Consider the following 15,103-nt stretch of genomic DNA (forward strand, 5'->3'; position numbering starts at 1 on the left):
ATGAAAGCCGTTCCCAATATCTGTAACTGAAATATAGATAGGGATATAGTTAGTACTAACATAGTACTAATATGTTACCCATAGCTCAAACATGAAAAGGGAACAGTGCTTTCCTGCGTGTGTTCAATATCAAAGGCCGGGGGGCAGTTTGAACATTTAGCCTATATTTTGTAGTGGGGGGAAATGAATTACATTTGACTTTGTAATTGAAAGCCCTTACGTACATTGATTTCTTTGTATCAATATTAGTTATCCAGATCTCTGGATTTCTGGAATAAATCAATGTGGAACTGGAACATTCCTTCTCTGATGCAGGAAACTCTAGGAACTGTTTTTGACAAAGAGAGATGGATTTCCCTGTGTTCTCTAACATCCTAATGTTTTTTAGCTTTTGCCACCATTCCTATACATGACATGGAAATATCAGGAAATGACAAACACCACAATAATAAGAGACATTGAGAGCCCAAGGACAGTGGGAACTGATAAAATTACAGGTCCCAGAACATATATAAGATCAGCCTTCCCGAGCTGAGCATCTTCCATACCGTAGACTTCAACTCCCAGAACTTTCAGCAATCACTAGGCCGGTTATAGAATTCCAGGAGTTAAAAGAATACCCATATGAAGGATATTTTGGTTGGGTAACTCTGTGTTAGGTCTTTGGTCTTCAGAACACATGGAATAAATAATACTAGATTCCAGGAGCATGGAATTGGGAACAGTGATACCACTGGGCAGAATGAAATGCCTGCTACAGTAAGCTGATTTGACTGATATGAAAAGTCATTCATTTGCTTCTCTTTTTACTTGTAATTCTACACTATATAGAACATCTTGTGGAATTTCTTCTCTATATTCTTGATCAGCCTTGGAAACTATGTATCCTTGTTTGGATGGGGTATTCTCTGTTCCCGTAGTATAGCTACCTGGACTTAATGATGTTATAAGAGCCATGTGTATTGCTTCAGTTATGAACTATACAAGTAATATATCTTTTCTCTACAGTTTCTCTACACTACAGTCTATGGTTTATAACTGTTTGTACAGTTTGCACATTCCTGATAGTTAGGACATTTGCCAACCATAATTTTTTTTTTTAAAGAGCATTCCAGGTCAGCATTTTTAAACTCCCCTAAATAATGGCATCTTTCTGACAACAGATATAACAAGAACTATGCTTCTGCTGCCCTGATGCTAAAGACATTGGCCTGGAAATCAACCTTCTTTTGTGATTGAAAGGAAACAATATTTTTAAAAAGTAGGAAATATTTATAATCATATCTAAGTTTGCCCATGTACCACCTCACTATACATTTTTTTTCTAAAAAGCAGGAGAATGTTTTATGCTAACATCTCACCACATGCTAAAGGTCCATGGAGATCAGCTCCAAGGTTTAGCACTGTTTTCATCAAAAGCAAAATTGTCTTTTCTTGGGGTATTTAAAGCTGCAATCCTACGGACACTAAACTTAAAAGTAAAAAAAAAAAAGTTAAAAGTTAAAAGTTAAAAAGTTAAAAGTTAAACTTAAAAGTTAAAAACATCAAACTATACTGTTAAATCAGTGGAATAAACAGCATATGTAAGATGTAATTTTAAAAGGGGAAATGGGAAAATGGAAAAGAGATGAAAATAGATCATTATTGACAGGACAACTTAAGAAAATTTGACTAGATTGCTTGGAAATTTTTTCTTTGCTTCTCTCTTCAATAATAACTAGTCTAAAAGAAAACAAACCGATGGATCATCAAACAAATCAACCTACAGTTCTCACTCAAGGCACAAATGACCAGGCTCAAATTATCCTACTTCAGGTACTTTATGCGAAGACCCAGCTCTCTGGAGAAGGATCTAATTCTGTGAAAGATGCAAGGAAAGAGAAGAGGATGACCAACAGCAAGGTGGATGGACGCAGTTACAATGGTGATGAGTGCACATTGGAAGACCTGAAAGACCAGGTTAGGGATAGAACATTATGTAGAAAACCTATGTGGTCACTAGGAATTGAAAATGACTTGATGGCACATAATCAATCAATCAATCACCATTACCACACAGATCAGTTCTTGCACTGAATCCTATATGTGATTATGATACCTTCCCACTTTATAGAAATGTTGTACAAATCGTTGAGATCATATAGCTGTAAAGCTATATAGCTGTAAAACATTAGGGACTCTAAAAAGCACAATATGTTGTTATGCAACATATGTAGAGGTCCTGAAAGTTTTCCCCAAACTTTAAAGGATCTTCCCATTTTTTATTTAAAATACAAGTAACTTATATTACCTTTCAGACATGTTTCCTTCATGTGGTATATTCTGTACAAAAAGTCCAACATTTAAAATACAAAATGGTGTTACTTTTAAAATAGACATCTCTTCCAGATACTTGTGCTATCTTACCACTGAAATTCCTGGGATTTAGTAGCAATAAAATACAACTAAGTCACAAGGATTGCTGTGATTAGATCCTTTATAGTTGAACCCCTATCACCACCAGTGCTTCCATTAGGTATGTGAATAGTGAAGGAGACCCATGTGAGGCTCATCGCAAGTGAACTATCAGCATGGTTATGGAACATCTGAAAGAGCCCTGTATGCAAGTGGGAACTTCCTTGTGATCTGGGACTTTGATCTTTTCTACATAGAGCTTGTAAGAGCATAGGGGATCATTTGAAAATTTCCACAAATATATAGGAGCTGGGGCTTATGTTTGGGTTTTTTTGTATAAGATAGCAATCACCATTAAATTAAATAGAATGGTTTCTCAATCATTTTATATGGGAAACATTCAGGCCCAGGTTTTTCTAGATGTTTCAGTTTAAAATATGTTTCAGTGCTTAAGTATGTCAGGATACATATGCATTGGTCTTTATGCACAGGGCACTTCAAATTGTGGAAATCAGAGGCCACACTAACAAGCACAGTTGCATATGTTCATTTGGCTTTAGGTCTCATTTTTTATGAGACTCATCATTTTGATAAGTCAAACTCTTGACTGTCATATTTATGATATTCCAAGATGATCCACTTCTCCTCTACTGCTCAGTATATTAATGGCCCAGTCGCATTAACTGGTATTCTGAAGGTTGCATGTGATATTTCATATATCTTATATCTCTTATGCTCTCTAACAGAATTGTACTCTCTGGGCTGTATGATGCTGCTAGAGTAACAAATTGTGTTTTTATGTGGAGTACATATAACTACGGCTGCTGAATTCTTTCTGAGCATTTAAAGATTTAAAAGGATCAGAATATTCCCATAGCATCCAAAATCTGTCCCCTTGTATATAGCAGGTGAAGACATATAACCTGGTGGAAGAACAGATTTAAAGAAAGAAGAAAAAAAAAATGATTGTCTATTGCATTTATTTTTTAAGATAAATGTATCCTTTACCTTAAGTATGATGACTCATTTTATTGTATTCAAGGACATCTAGTTAGGGCCTTGCAAGCTCATCACATCTGGCACAAAGAGGATAGATAACATCCTGGGTTCAGTCAGCCTTTAGTGTAGCTATATCCCCTGTGGCTTAATTTACTTTGTCCTCATAAGGCTGTAATAATATCTACCCAACAAATATGGTCGTCTTTGCACTGAATATTAATATTGGTTCTTGATACTGTTCCTTAGAAAACATGATGGTGCCTAGGACCCAATTAATTCATGTATACCTTAGAATATCATGGAGTGTGTGATTTTTGTCGTTATTTAATCCTTTCCCTAGAGAAAGATCTTACAAGATTTTAGAAATTAACTGCCTGCCAAATATATGTCTTCCAGTCTGGATCATGGGCTTTGCCTGGGTACAACAAAAAATAAAGTAGACAATCAGACAGATAATTTATTCTATGATCTCTCATTGCCATAATCAACATCAGAGGCACTTCTGTCACACCCCAGGGCTTACCTAGGAAATGTTCCAGACCTTTCCTCAAGCCATCTTGTTAGAAACCTCTGGGCTTAGGGACCTGATTTATGATTCACTTTCTGATGAGCATGACTGTGTTTATTTGCTTGCCTTGACTTTGGTCTCTTCGCACCCACTTCTGGTGACATAGTGCCAGGTCATATTGATACAGCTCTGTAAACCTTCTTTGCATTTGGCTCTGTTTCAAGCTTAATGCCCTGCCATTTCTGTTTATTCCCTTTTTTTTCTTCAGGGTGATAAATTCCTTGTTCTCTGCCTTTTGCTGCCTGTTAAAAATTGTGGCCTTTTGTTCTTTGTGGATTTACATACGTCTGTTTTCTCTGCTCCCATTTTGATTTAGATTTAAGGATCAGTAAAAAATCTGTTTTCCTTTGCCCTTTATGATTGGCAGCCCATAGGCCTGAAAGGTTAAGGTACATAGGCCTTGGGGTCAATGCTCACATGTCTTTATGGTGAAGGCACATAACCTCAGCACATCCTGACTGTGCTTGGGGGGCAACTTTGACATGTTATTTCTTTCATTCTTCCTTTAGTTTCCACTTGTCTGTCAGTTTGGGGATTTTAATGCTATGTGCGTTTTATGCATACTAGCCTAAAAGTAATTTGTACCTTTTATTAAATAATTCTATTTTTATTAACATGCATTTTTAGAATATACCTGTTTTCTATGTTTCATCTTTCCTGAACAATCCTGACAGTTATCTAATTTCAAAGCCAACTTTTTCAGGATCCTTGTGCTCAGTAGGTTCAGTTCATCCAAAAAAGAGGAATAACTCTTCTGGTGTACGTTCAAAGCTAAATGTACCCATTATTATTGTTAAATTGATGACAAGCACTGCTTCAGCATGATCAGGTGTAATGTGTGGGGGCCACAGTTCAAATATACATCTACCCTTATACAGTATATTCTATGGACATGTGTTATTTGGGGTGCGTGGGCAGGGAATTGGATAGGCTATTGTTGAGTATGTAAGTGCTTCTTTAAGACTCAGTCATGATTTGTTTTCCTGATCTGGGGACCCTGGCAGGAGGGATCATCCCACCCACATTGTCTGTATGTCTTTTGCCTGTAATTATCTGTAGCAGGTTAAGTACTCTAAGTATGTGTTTGTGGGTGACTTGTTAAATATATCATCCCTGAGAAAATGTATAAGGATGTGCAAAAGGTCCATACATGAACCTTCCATGAAAGGCACAGCTGTTTTGGAGTTGTCTGTGCCTTAATTAAAACATGCATATTTGTTTGTTTATTCAGTTTTTGGTTATTGAATTTATATACTGCTTTGATCTAAAGGTTTCTCAATCTAAGAGATATACAAAGTAAAAGCAACAGTAATACCATAATACTGGTACATAAGATATAGTCAGTAAAAACATCTGCTTTTATGTCCTTTTGTTAACATTTGTTATTTGTTATAACATTTTTTTTATTGTGCTAGTCACCCAGAGTCACTTTGTCAGATGGGTGGCAATATAATCAGACACACAGACAGACAGACAGACAGAAGAAATCACTACAAGACTGCTCCTAGATTTTGTTTCAGCCAAATGTTCCCAGTTTTGTTTCTTATGAACTGCAGCTGTTCCAAAATGGTTCTGCTGAACTTCCAGAAGTTGATGGTTTGTTTCAGGTTTGAGACAACATACATTTTCCAAATGAATGTAGGAGGGCTATCAGATCAGGTCTGCAAAAATCAGTATTATCACTGGATGGCAGCAAAAAAATACAGAAAGTTCTGACTCTTTCCTACCATCTGATGGTAGCCCAGATATGGTAGCTTTAGTATGTAGCATTTCTTCCCATTTCCTAAAGTGGGATTTCTGACCAAAACTCCAATTGATTGGCAGTAAGATGGAAAGACTGCTTAAAATAATTCTTACAATCTCAATGCTATTAGAGAGAGATCTTAATACAACAATAAAATGCCACCTGGTAGCTATATTTTACTTTTATGTATTATGTAGGATCCTTAATGGGAAATTTTACAAGCTAGTTACTGTTAGAGAGGCATCATGATTTGCAATCTCCATAGGTGACATGGTATACAAAGAGATATTTGCTCAAGTGTTCCCAGTCTGATGTCAAAAGTCATGTTAGTTGGAAATCTAGGAGCAGTTCAAAAACATCTAGGGAACACCAAATTGAGGGAAACTAAAATAAGTCTCAGACAGTGCCAACATAAAGGTATCCTTGAGTTTCACATAGTAGAATTCTAAAACAAGATCTGTTTTAGAGTACGCTGAAGGTGAGTAGTTTATGAAGGATTCAGGCAAATTGAAAAAGATGCAAAGAAAAACAATAAGGACAATCAGATGACTGGGAACTAAATCCTACAAGAGAACTTGACATGTTTAGTCTTGAGAAAATACAACTAAAGAGGTATGGTAACATTCTTCAAATACCTGACAGTGTGTCACACAGAAAAAAAGACATGACTTCTTTCCCTTAATTCCAGAATGCAGGATATGGAATAACTGACTTAAATTAAAGAAATGCAGATTCCAGCTGAATGTTGGAAGAAACACCAAACAGCAAGAACATCTGACAGTAGAACAATTATGTAGAGAGGTCACAGCTCTCCTGCACTGGATGAGTTCAAACAGAGACTACATAAACATTTGTCAGGAATTCTTTAATATGTTTCCCTGATCTTTGTCTGATCCTGAAGAAAGCTAAGAAGAACATGGATGGGAGATTACCAGGAAATTAAAGTTAGAAGTCAAAAAGTGTCCTTGAAAAAAGGCAATAGAAAACATTTTTGCAGCCAATTACAGGGCCAAGGTCATGTAGTTAACTACAAGTGTCCCAAATGTCATCTACCTTTTCCTTTTTCCTTACTGCACTGATGGCTGGATTCAATGGCTTAAATCATCACTTTCCACTCTATAATTATGTAATGCTATGCTTCTGTGTCTGTCTTGTATTGTATCAACTTCTCACACTAGCAAAAAAGATTGCCAAACCTGCAAATTCCAGTTTATTACCAGTATAAGTAGTCATAGGTCATTACATCGAGTTAGCACAGGATAACATACACATATCTGACTGTTCAAGTTATTATTATTTCCTAAAACTTTCTGAAAAGTAGTTTTCATTCTAACCTTGACTTTTAGGAGTCACATGATAGATCCTAGCATGCTCTCTCTTAATGATTTAGATTGAGTTCCTCTGCACCCCTCAAAACCCTGTTCAATGAAAGTTGTGGAACGCCACCAAAAAACCATGCCCTCTTTTTCTATAAGTTTCAATTCATCATTCACAATAGGCCTTCTGGGAAATATATTTTTGTATCATAACATTTTATATTCCTGCTTCATGCTAGCTGTTGAAAAAGCTTAGTGACACATTGGTGTTTTGTGTGTGTACGTGTGTGTGTTTTGTGTTTTTGCTTGTTTGTTTTTGCCTTCACACTTTTCATAGCTGCTGAAGTTCACATTCTGGATCTGTAAAAATTTTTGGTTATTGGTTTCCAGAAATACTTACCCCCCTTTCTTTTAACCTAAACAGCTAAAATCACCTCCATTACAGCTCCATTACAGCTAAAATCAATTGTGTGAAACTACTGGGGCCTTCTTTTAATTACTCTTTAAAAAAGAAAAATGCCATGCCATCAGCCTCCAAGAAGCGTAGGTCCTAGTTCTGTTCCTTCTTAATTCTAATGCACCATCTATATCAGCCTTCCCCAGATGGGACACTTTGCAGATGTGTGGACTTTAACTCCAGAATTCCTCAGCCAGCATGATAATCACTGAGAATATTGGGAGATGAATTGCTCCAATCTTGAGGACATGTAGCTTGGAAAAGGTTATTTGCCAGGTTCAAGTACCCATTCTTTTCTTTCTATTCTTTTTCGTTCTTGACACATGGTCTCTCTCAAGTCAGACTATTAATTCTTAATTTCAGTATTAAATTTGCTATGTGTTTTTAAACTTGTACTCTGTTTATCTTTTTTTTTTAATATTGGCTTATGTAGAAAGGTAGAAAAGAAATCAAATAAATAAATAAAACAGGATAAGCCCTGGCGAACAAGGCCTCAACAAGCCTACATTTGCCACAGCAAGCATCTGAATTCGGGCTGTTGTTGTTTTGTATCCTACCTTTCCCTCCCAGGTTCCCATTAATGTATCGTCTCTTCAAAAGCAAACATTTTGTAACTAATGCACAATGCTAATAACAGCAAGATAGCATAATAGATACTAATGTTTCACAGAGGTGTTACACAAGAAGACTATTAGGCTCAAGTGTGAATGAAAATGAAGCAGTCATGTTTAATAAGATGTCTCAAGTATTATCTTGCTAATTTTCTGAGGAGCAGGTATAGGCAATAGTGCATTTGTAAAATAATTAGAAATCCATCCTAATTGTTTTTTTAATTAACAACAAAACTTTAAAAATACTTCTATCCATTCCCCCCATCTCCTTCTGTATTAATTTTGTTTTAGCTTAGAAAGCTAGTTAGACCCAAGAGATTTTCAACTCTAAACTCAAAAGCAGAAAAAAATAAGGTTGGTATATTCTTTTAGTTATGATACAACCTCCTTTTATGTTATTTCCATCATTATTTCAAAACTACTGATAACATTTCAGCAATCCTACTTTTTTATCTGTTCTTAACTTGTTCGACTTTAACTGATGTAATTTTTTTTACCACAACCTACATCACGTTTTTGTATATGCTATCAAGGGGTAGAGGTTTACTATTCAAGAGTCTATTTGTTCTTGGATTTCTCTCAGCCTACTACACTGTCTGATTTTCATGATATGCTCTGCCCCCACCCCCTACTCTTGAAATGCATGCTATATTCCTTACCTTGAATGTAAAATCTCATACTGGCACTTCTTCCACTGTACACAGGAAAAACAATTACCCAGTTTGAGAAGAAAGTGCAACATTTATTTATTTGTTTGTTTGTTTGTTTTCATCAATGTACATTCTACATCAGTTGTAGACTCTGGGCAGCTTATAGTCACATAAATGTAAAAACATATAAAATTAGACTTAATGAAAAATGCAAATGCTGCATAAAGAAAATAGCTACAGAACTAACACCCTCCATTCCAAAGGCTTGGCAGAAAATGATTGTCTTTAACCTCTTTCTGAAAAGAGGAGGCTATTTTAAACTTGAAAGTCATTGAGAAAGTTCTTTAAGAAATAGTTTATTTTATTGAACCTAATAAACAGGATTCAAACTAGAACATAGAAAACTTATAGGTAACTCTTCTATAAGAAGCCATTTTTTCAAACACAATGTAATTCATAATGACATTTGTGAAATACAGTTTGTAAACAGAAAATAACAGCCAGTCTTTGATACTGCACACTTGAAGTGGGGGAATATTTTTGTTTCTGGCTTTTTGCTGGCTATGCATATACAGACCGTAGCTACAGTATTTCTGACTACAATCCACTTTTTCAGGCTATGAGTCAAGTTTTCCCTAAGTAGGAATTCTTCATATATGTGGACATCAAGTAATCCTCAGCCAGCATGCCCAATGCTGAGAATTCTCTATGTTGAAATCAGTGCATATGGAAAGCGACATAGCTGAGAAAATCTGTTCAAACTATAAATGTATAGCAAGGAACAGACAGAAAATCATGGAACATATATAAATCTATACATTCCAGGAAAGCTAATGTTGCATGATGGGTCAGGACATAAATTATAACTAATGAAGAATTACCTGGTCATGCCACCCTGAACTTACCAAGTGGCCATAGACCAGTCACTCTCTCTCAGTTTCCCTGTTTGATCTGTGAAAAATGATAATTTTAAGCACAGTTGTTGAAAGAATGTTAAATGTTTTGGATATGGAAAGAACTACTCAGAATTAAAGCAACCATACTGTAGGTATAGCGTGGAGGTTATCATATGAGGGTTAAATCCTCATTCTTCCAAGTGACATTGAGAAAACATAGCCTCCAGCCACCTTATAAGGTTGCCCCTGTGGAGGTTAAAGGAATGGAAAAACTGCATGTGGATTGTTCTGGGTACCTTGAAACATTTTTAAAGCTAAATAAAAAATAACATAGGCCATGTTTCCAGCTGCAGCTTGAAATTTAAATGTTAAAGTTTAACAACAGCTTCCAGACATAGTCACATACATTTTGTCCTCTTTAAAATGTACATACATCTTAAGAGTTTCCTGCTCATGTTTGTAATGGAAACAGTATTTTATTTTCAGAATGAAATCATGTGGGTCCAGATATAGTTGCAGCCTAAAAAAAAATTACTTTGCATTAGTGCTATCAAATTGTGAGAGGAAGGTTGCCCCAAACGTTGCTTATGCTAATGTTTTTTATTTACACTTAATTCAACATGTTCTGCTTTGGCAATTTATTCTGCATAGTTCTTTCCAGTATTACTTTCTTCTTCAGTAAGGTTCCCATGTTGGAGCTCTTGTTAAATTAAGAGGTGTGTGGCTCAGAATGTTGCCTCTCTTATGTTAATAAAAGATAAGCATGTGAAAACATGTTAGCACAGCAGGGAAAGGAATGTGTGATATGATGCCAGGTCTAAAGAGAAATTACTGGTGTGAGGATGGCCTGTGTGAAAAGTCTTGTGGTGATGCTGATTGAAAGTGAAAATTAGTCGCCTTTTCAGGAGCACACGTTATCAGTCCAACAGTGTGTTCTCTAAAGCAGGTAAAAGTATAATCAAGGGTTGCCACACTTCTGGAATTAAAAGAAATATTTCCACTGACAGCAAACCTGGAAGTCTAAAAGGGGACAAAAGATTGCTTGCAGTGTGCACATTGCAGGTGTCCTTCATTACTGTTTCAAGTGACGAAACTCATTTCATTGCTTTGGTGAATAGTTAATCTCTATTCTTTCTCTAATTTGGACACAATATTATTAGACAAAGAATTTGTGTTACGTATTTTGAGGTTGCATTAAGCCTGAGGTTTGAAACCAAGGTGTTCTCAAACAGTATTGCTTTTCCATTGACAGGGAACCTAACAATTAACTCTGAGTTTTCGTATTGCTTTTTGTCTTTAATATCCAGCCTGATCCTGTGAGAGGACTTCTGCCCATTGGGAGAGCGCCACAAAGTTGTTCTTGCGTGGATTCACCTGTATAGCCAAGGATTGCTTGCTCTCACAGACAGCAGTTTCCAGATATTCAGAGGTCTCTCTAAAAATCTTTTACCTACAGAAAAAAAACAATAAATAAACGTAGTTCCCAGATAGCCCTGGTTTTTTAATTCAGTAGCTAGTTCTGAGTTTATGGGAGAGATTTAGATTTAGATTTCCCTAAGTACGTAGAATCTTTTTCAGGTCCTATAGAATTTATTTTAGCCAAGCATGGTGCCAAACCTTCCACCACATGGCTCTATGTCCATGCGGTAATCAATCACCCCCCTCCTCCTTCTAAGGATCCAATAAGAGAAATATAAACCTCTAGTTATGAACAGACCAAAACAGCTTTATCTTACTTTTTGCACTGAGAAATAATAATCATACAGCTCTACAGTCAGAAGCAGGCAGGTACAAAAATAACTTTAAACAACTGAAGTGACTGGGAAAGAATCCTTTATACCTAAGTGGCTGGCTTGGAGATAGCAGTCTCTCTGTCTCTCTCGCATAACAGTTGGGAATGCTCTTCGAAGCATAATTCAAAAGCCTAGAGAGCAGCCCTGCACCCAAAGGTACACAGCTTTTATACCCTTCTCCAAATTCGAAGGATACATTTCTTCTTCTCTTTTTGGAAAATCCCCCAACTTTGATTTCCTTGTAGGTTCCACACTGTTTGCCACCAACCCCTTTATCTCTTTCTCACAATACATTTACTTCTATTATGGTCCATCTAGTCAACCCTGATAACTGCAGGAACAAGTCCATGTAATTTTCTTTGCAACATTTTCAGAAGTGGCTCTTGGTATCTTCTTCCTGGGCTAAGAGAGGGTGACTGGACCAAATACTTCTGATTCCTTCTAATTACCACCCTGGGCACCCAGATACCCAGCATCCAAGTTAATTTTCTTGCTTCTCATGGCAAACCCCTATCAGTTGGTATCATATTCATTCATTTCCCAGCTATTCCAATTCTATAGCAATACCACAAATTAAATGTTAGTCCTTCCTGAAACTATACTAATATTGATATAATTAAGAGGCAGGTCATGGAACTATCCTTAGCATCCAGTAACTCCACTGAGTGAGCCAAGAAGGTTTGTACTGCTGTCATTAAGGTGACATCAGAATAAATTCTTTGTGTAACAGATTGTACAACATAAAAAATAAGGTTTTATAGTGTTGGCTCTTTAACAGAGATGGACAATCCAGGATCTTTTTTTGTTTGTTTTTTGTTTTTGTTTTTGTTTTCTGCATAAGACATGGTAGGAAATACTTGATTCTTCTAGCAACTGAAAACTTAAAAGAACAGAAGCCTAGGATGCATAGCAAATAGTAAGGAAGTTCACACAATATGGCTTAACGAGCATTGTAGCAACAATTCATTATTCATAGTTTTTTTACTCAATGAAGAATTGTTCAACATAGCATTTGTGTAAATATAATAAGCTATTACTCCGGAGTTTATGAAGCTATGTCTCTAACATTACTGATTATACCCTAGATCTAGGTTATTGATAGAGTACAGATTTTAAATGCTAAAAGATCCCAGCTTCAGTTCTTAGATTCTTACTTGTAGATTTGGTTTTCTAAAGATTGCCTGGGAGGTCATAAAGCCACTGGCAATTAGAGTAGATCTGCAGACAGCTGTTCCACCGGGTAGAGTAAAACTTCAGGCAGTACTATATATGCTAAGAAGCTAAAAAAAGCAAAAAAAGTGCTGGAGAATAGAGCTTATTAACCACACAGATTTCTTCAGCAATAAAATGTTGTTGGTTGTCTACAAATAGTCCAGAAAAAGGATATGATGACAAATCAAGAAGGTAAACTGACTTCATATTCTCTTTTTTCCTTATCACCTGCAGCTTAAAATCCAAATAGGAAACGTGTATTTCCCTTGTGTGAATTGAAGTGGCAAAAAGAAAGGGTTGTCCTGCTGAGTGAGCAGCAATTTTTTAGTCACCTTAGTAGCTGACTGTCAATTCACTCACTTCCAAGTACTAAGAATACCTTTTTCAAACCTTGGGTTTCAGCAGGACTTGCCTAGTTGTGTTATCTAAATTAGATAGCATCTAGCTTCATAAAGCTATTGTTAAACCTTTCTTCTTCTTCTTCTTCTTCTTCTTCTTCTTCTTCTTCTTCTTCTTCTTCTTCTTCTTCTTCTTCTTCTTCTTCTTCTTCTTCTTCTTCTTCTCCTTCTCCTTCTCCTTCTCCTTCTCCTTCTCCTTCTCCTTCTCCTTCTCCTTCTCCTTCTCCTCCTTCAAAATGGGGAGTGAAGGACGATGCAGATCCTGCCTTGCGCCAGCCACTTTGACATTCAGTTCTGCCCTAGGTTCTGGACGCACATGGTGGGCAGGCATCAAAGGAAGAACCTGGTTCTGCAGAGATGCAGTCAGGGATTTGGCAGGAAAGTGATGTCTTTCCTTCAGCCTCTGTGAAGAAAAAATCCGCTGGAGAAAGGGACTGTCAACCACGCCTTGGCCTTCCTGGCTCCTCTTCCTCCAACTTGGGCAACATACTAGACTCTAATCTTAGGACCTGCATAGCAGGAAATCATGCTAACCCAAGGCACAGTAATGATTGCACCAATGGGGGCCCCAGCTGTAGAGGAGGCAGTCACCAGGGACCCTGGTAGCCAGAGCACAGAGGCGAGCAGTCTAAGCTTGCTGCTGGAGAACATAGGCTCTCCATTCAAGATCTTCCGTACCTTCCTAGATGGAAGAGGAAGATGTGATTAACTGATTCATCCAAACTGGACTGCAGTAGTTTGATAACACCCTGAGTCCTTACCCCACCCTGATAAAAAGAAAGACCAGTGCAAAACTAGGTGAAATGAGGAAGTTCTAGTTTTCCTGCCATATGTATTGACTATAAAAGGGCAAAGTATGAAAGCTGATGCATATTGTGGATGTCCCTAAGCTCCATGCCGCCTAATGTATTCTTATTCGTATTTAAGTATCCATCGTGAGTTTAGCAATAAGTTCCCTAGAATTTCTGCCTAGTGCTTTTTCAGCTGGGAATCTGGATGACTTGATTGCATTAGAAACCTGGCTTTTTTGCCCTTTAATACCCTAGACTCATCCTCACACCCTGCTTGCTGTGCCCCAAAGACATTTCACTCCCCATTTTTGAGGGACATATCCTCCAACTCATCCTGCCTCTGTTGCTGAGGAAGCTTAGAGGCATCTTTCATTGTTCCAAATTGAAAGTGGTGATTTCCTTCTTCTCCTAACCCAAACATCTCATGCGGATAATCTAGGGCACCTCAGGGATGAGTTTGAGTCTAACATGTTCAGAGACAGTGATCTGTTCCTAGACAGTGATAGGTCCAACTGGCCTAGCAAGTCTCCTGTGGAAATGCTCACTGCCCATCTGGTGACTGGGCATTGCACCTCAATGGCCATTTTGGCTCTGAAGGAGATGTGGAAAGGTGTGTATAAAAGAGAACTGGCTCTTTGTCTGACTCAAAACAATTAATGGTGGAAATTGGTTTCTAGAAGGAGAAAGGAAGGAAGAACAGAGGCACAACTGCACTGTATTTTGGAGAGGAGTGAGGTGTTCTAGTTCTCTGACAGAGCTACTAATTTCCCAGATGACAGACAGATCTACAAAATGATTTCATAGATGCCACCATCTAGAGGTCATCTGGACTACTACAGATTGGAATCAGTTTTCGATTTAGTCCTGCCACACAGTAAATAATAACAATATTTTATATGCATATGAGAGTTTCTGGATTGTAGCAGAGTAGAAATGTGGTAAATAAATATATATAGTAAATAAATAAAGGCTAAATAAATAGAAAAAATGAAGTTATGGTGGGAATCCCTAATCTCACCCCACCATGCATTCAGGAGCCTGATTGTGTCTGGCTTTCCCACTGATAGGGAAAGGGAAAGAATAGCATGGAATCCAGTATTCACTACCCTGAAACTACCTCGCATTTGCTTGTGGAAGGACAATTCCCTGCCTCACTGCCAAAGCACAGTAAAGGTGGGCTATGGAGCGGCACAATTTATGTTTATACATTTTCTGCTCACTTCAGGGACAACAGATTAGTCTGGCTGCAAGGAAGAAACCTTAGCATACAGCAA

Source organism: Python bivittatus, unplaced genomic scaffold, assembly GCF_059951505.1.
Source record: "Python bivittatus isolate LINGU-HERP-01145 unplaced genomic scaffold, Pbiv_v1 ctg000850_np1212, whole genome shotgun sequence".
NCBI lineage: Eukaryota > Metazoa > Chordata > Lepidosauria > Squamata > Pythonidae > Python > Python bivittatus.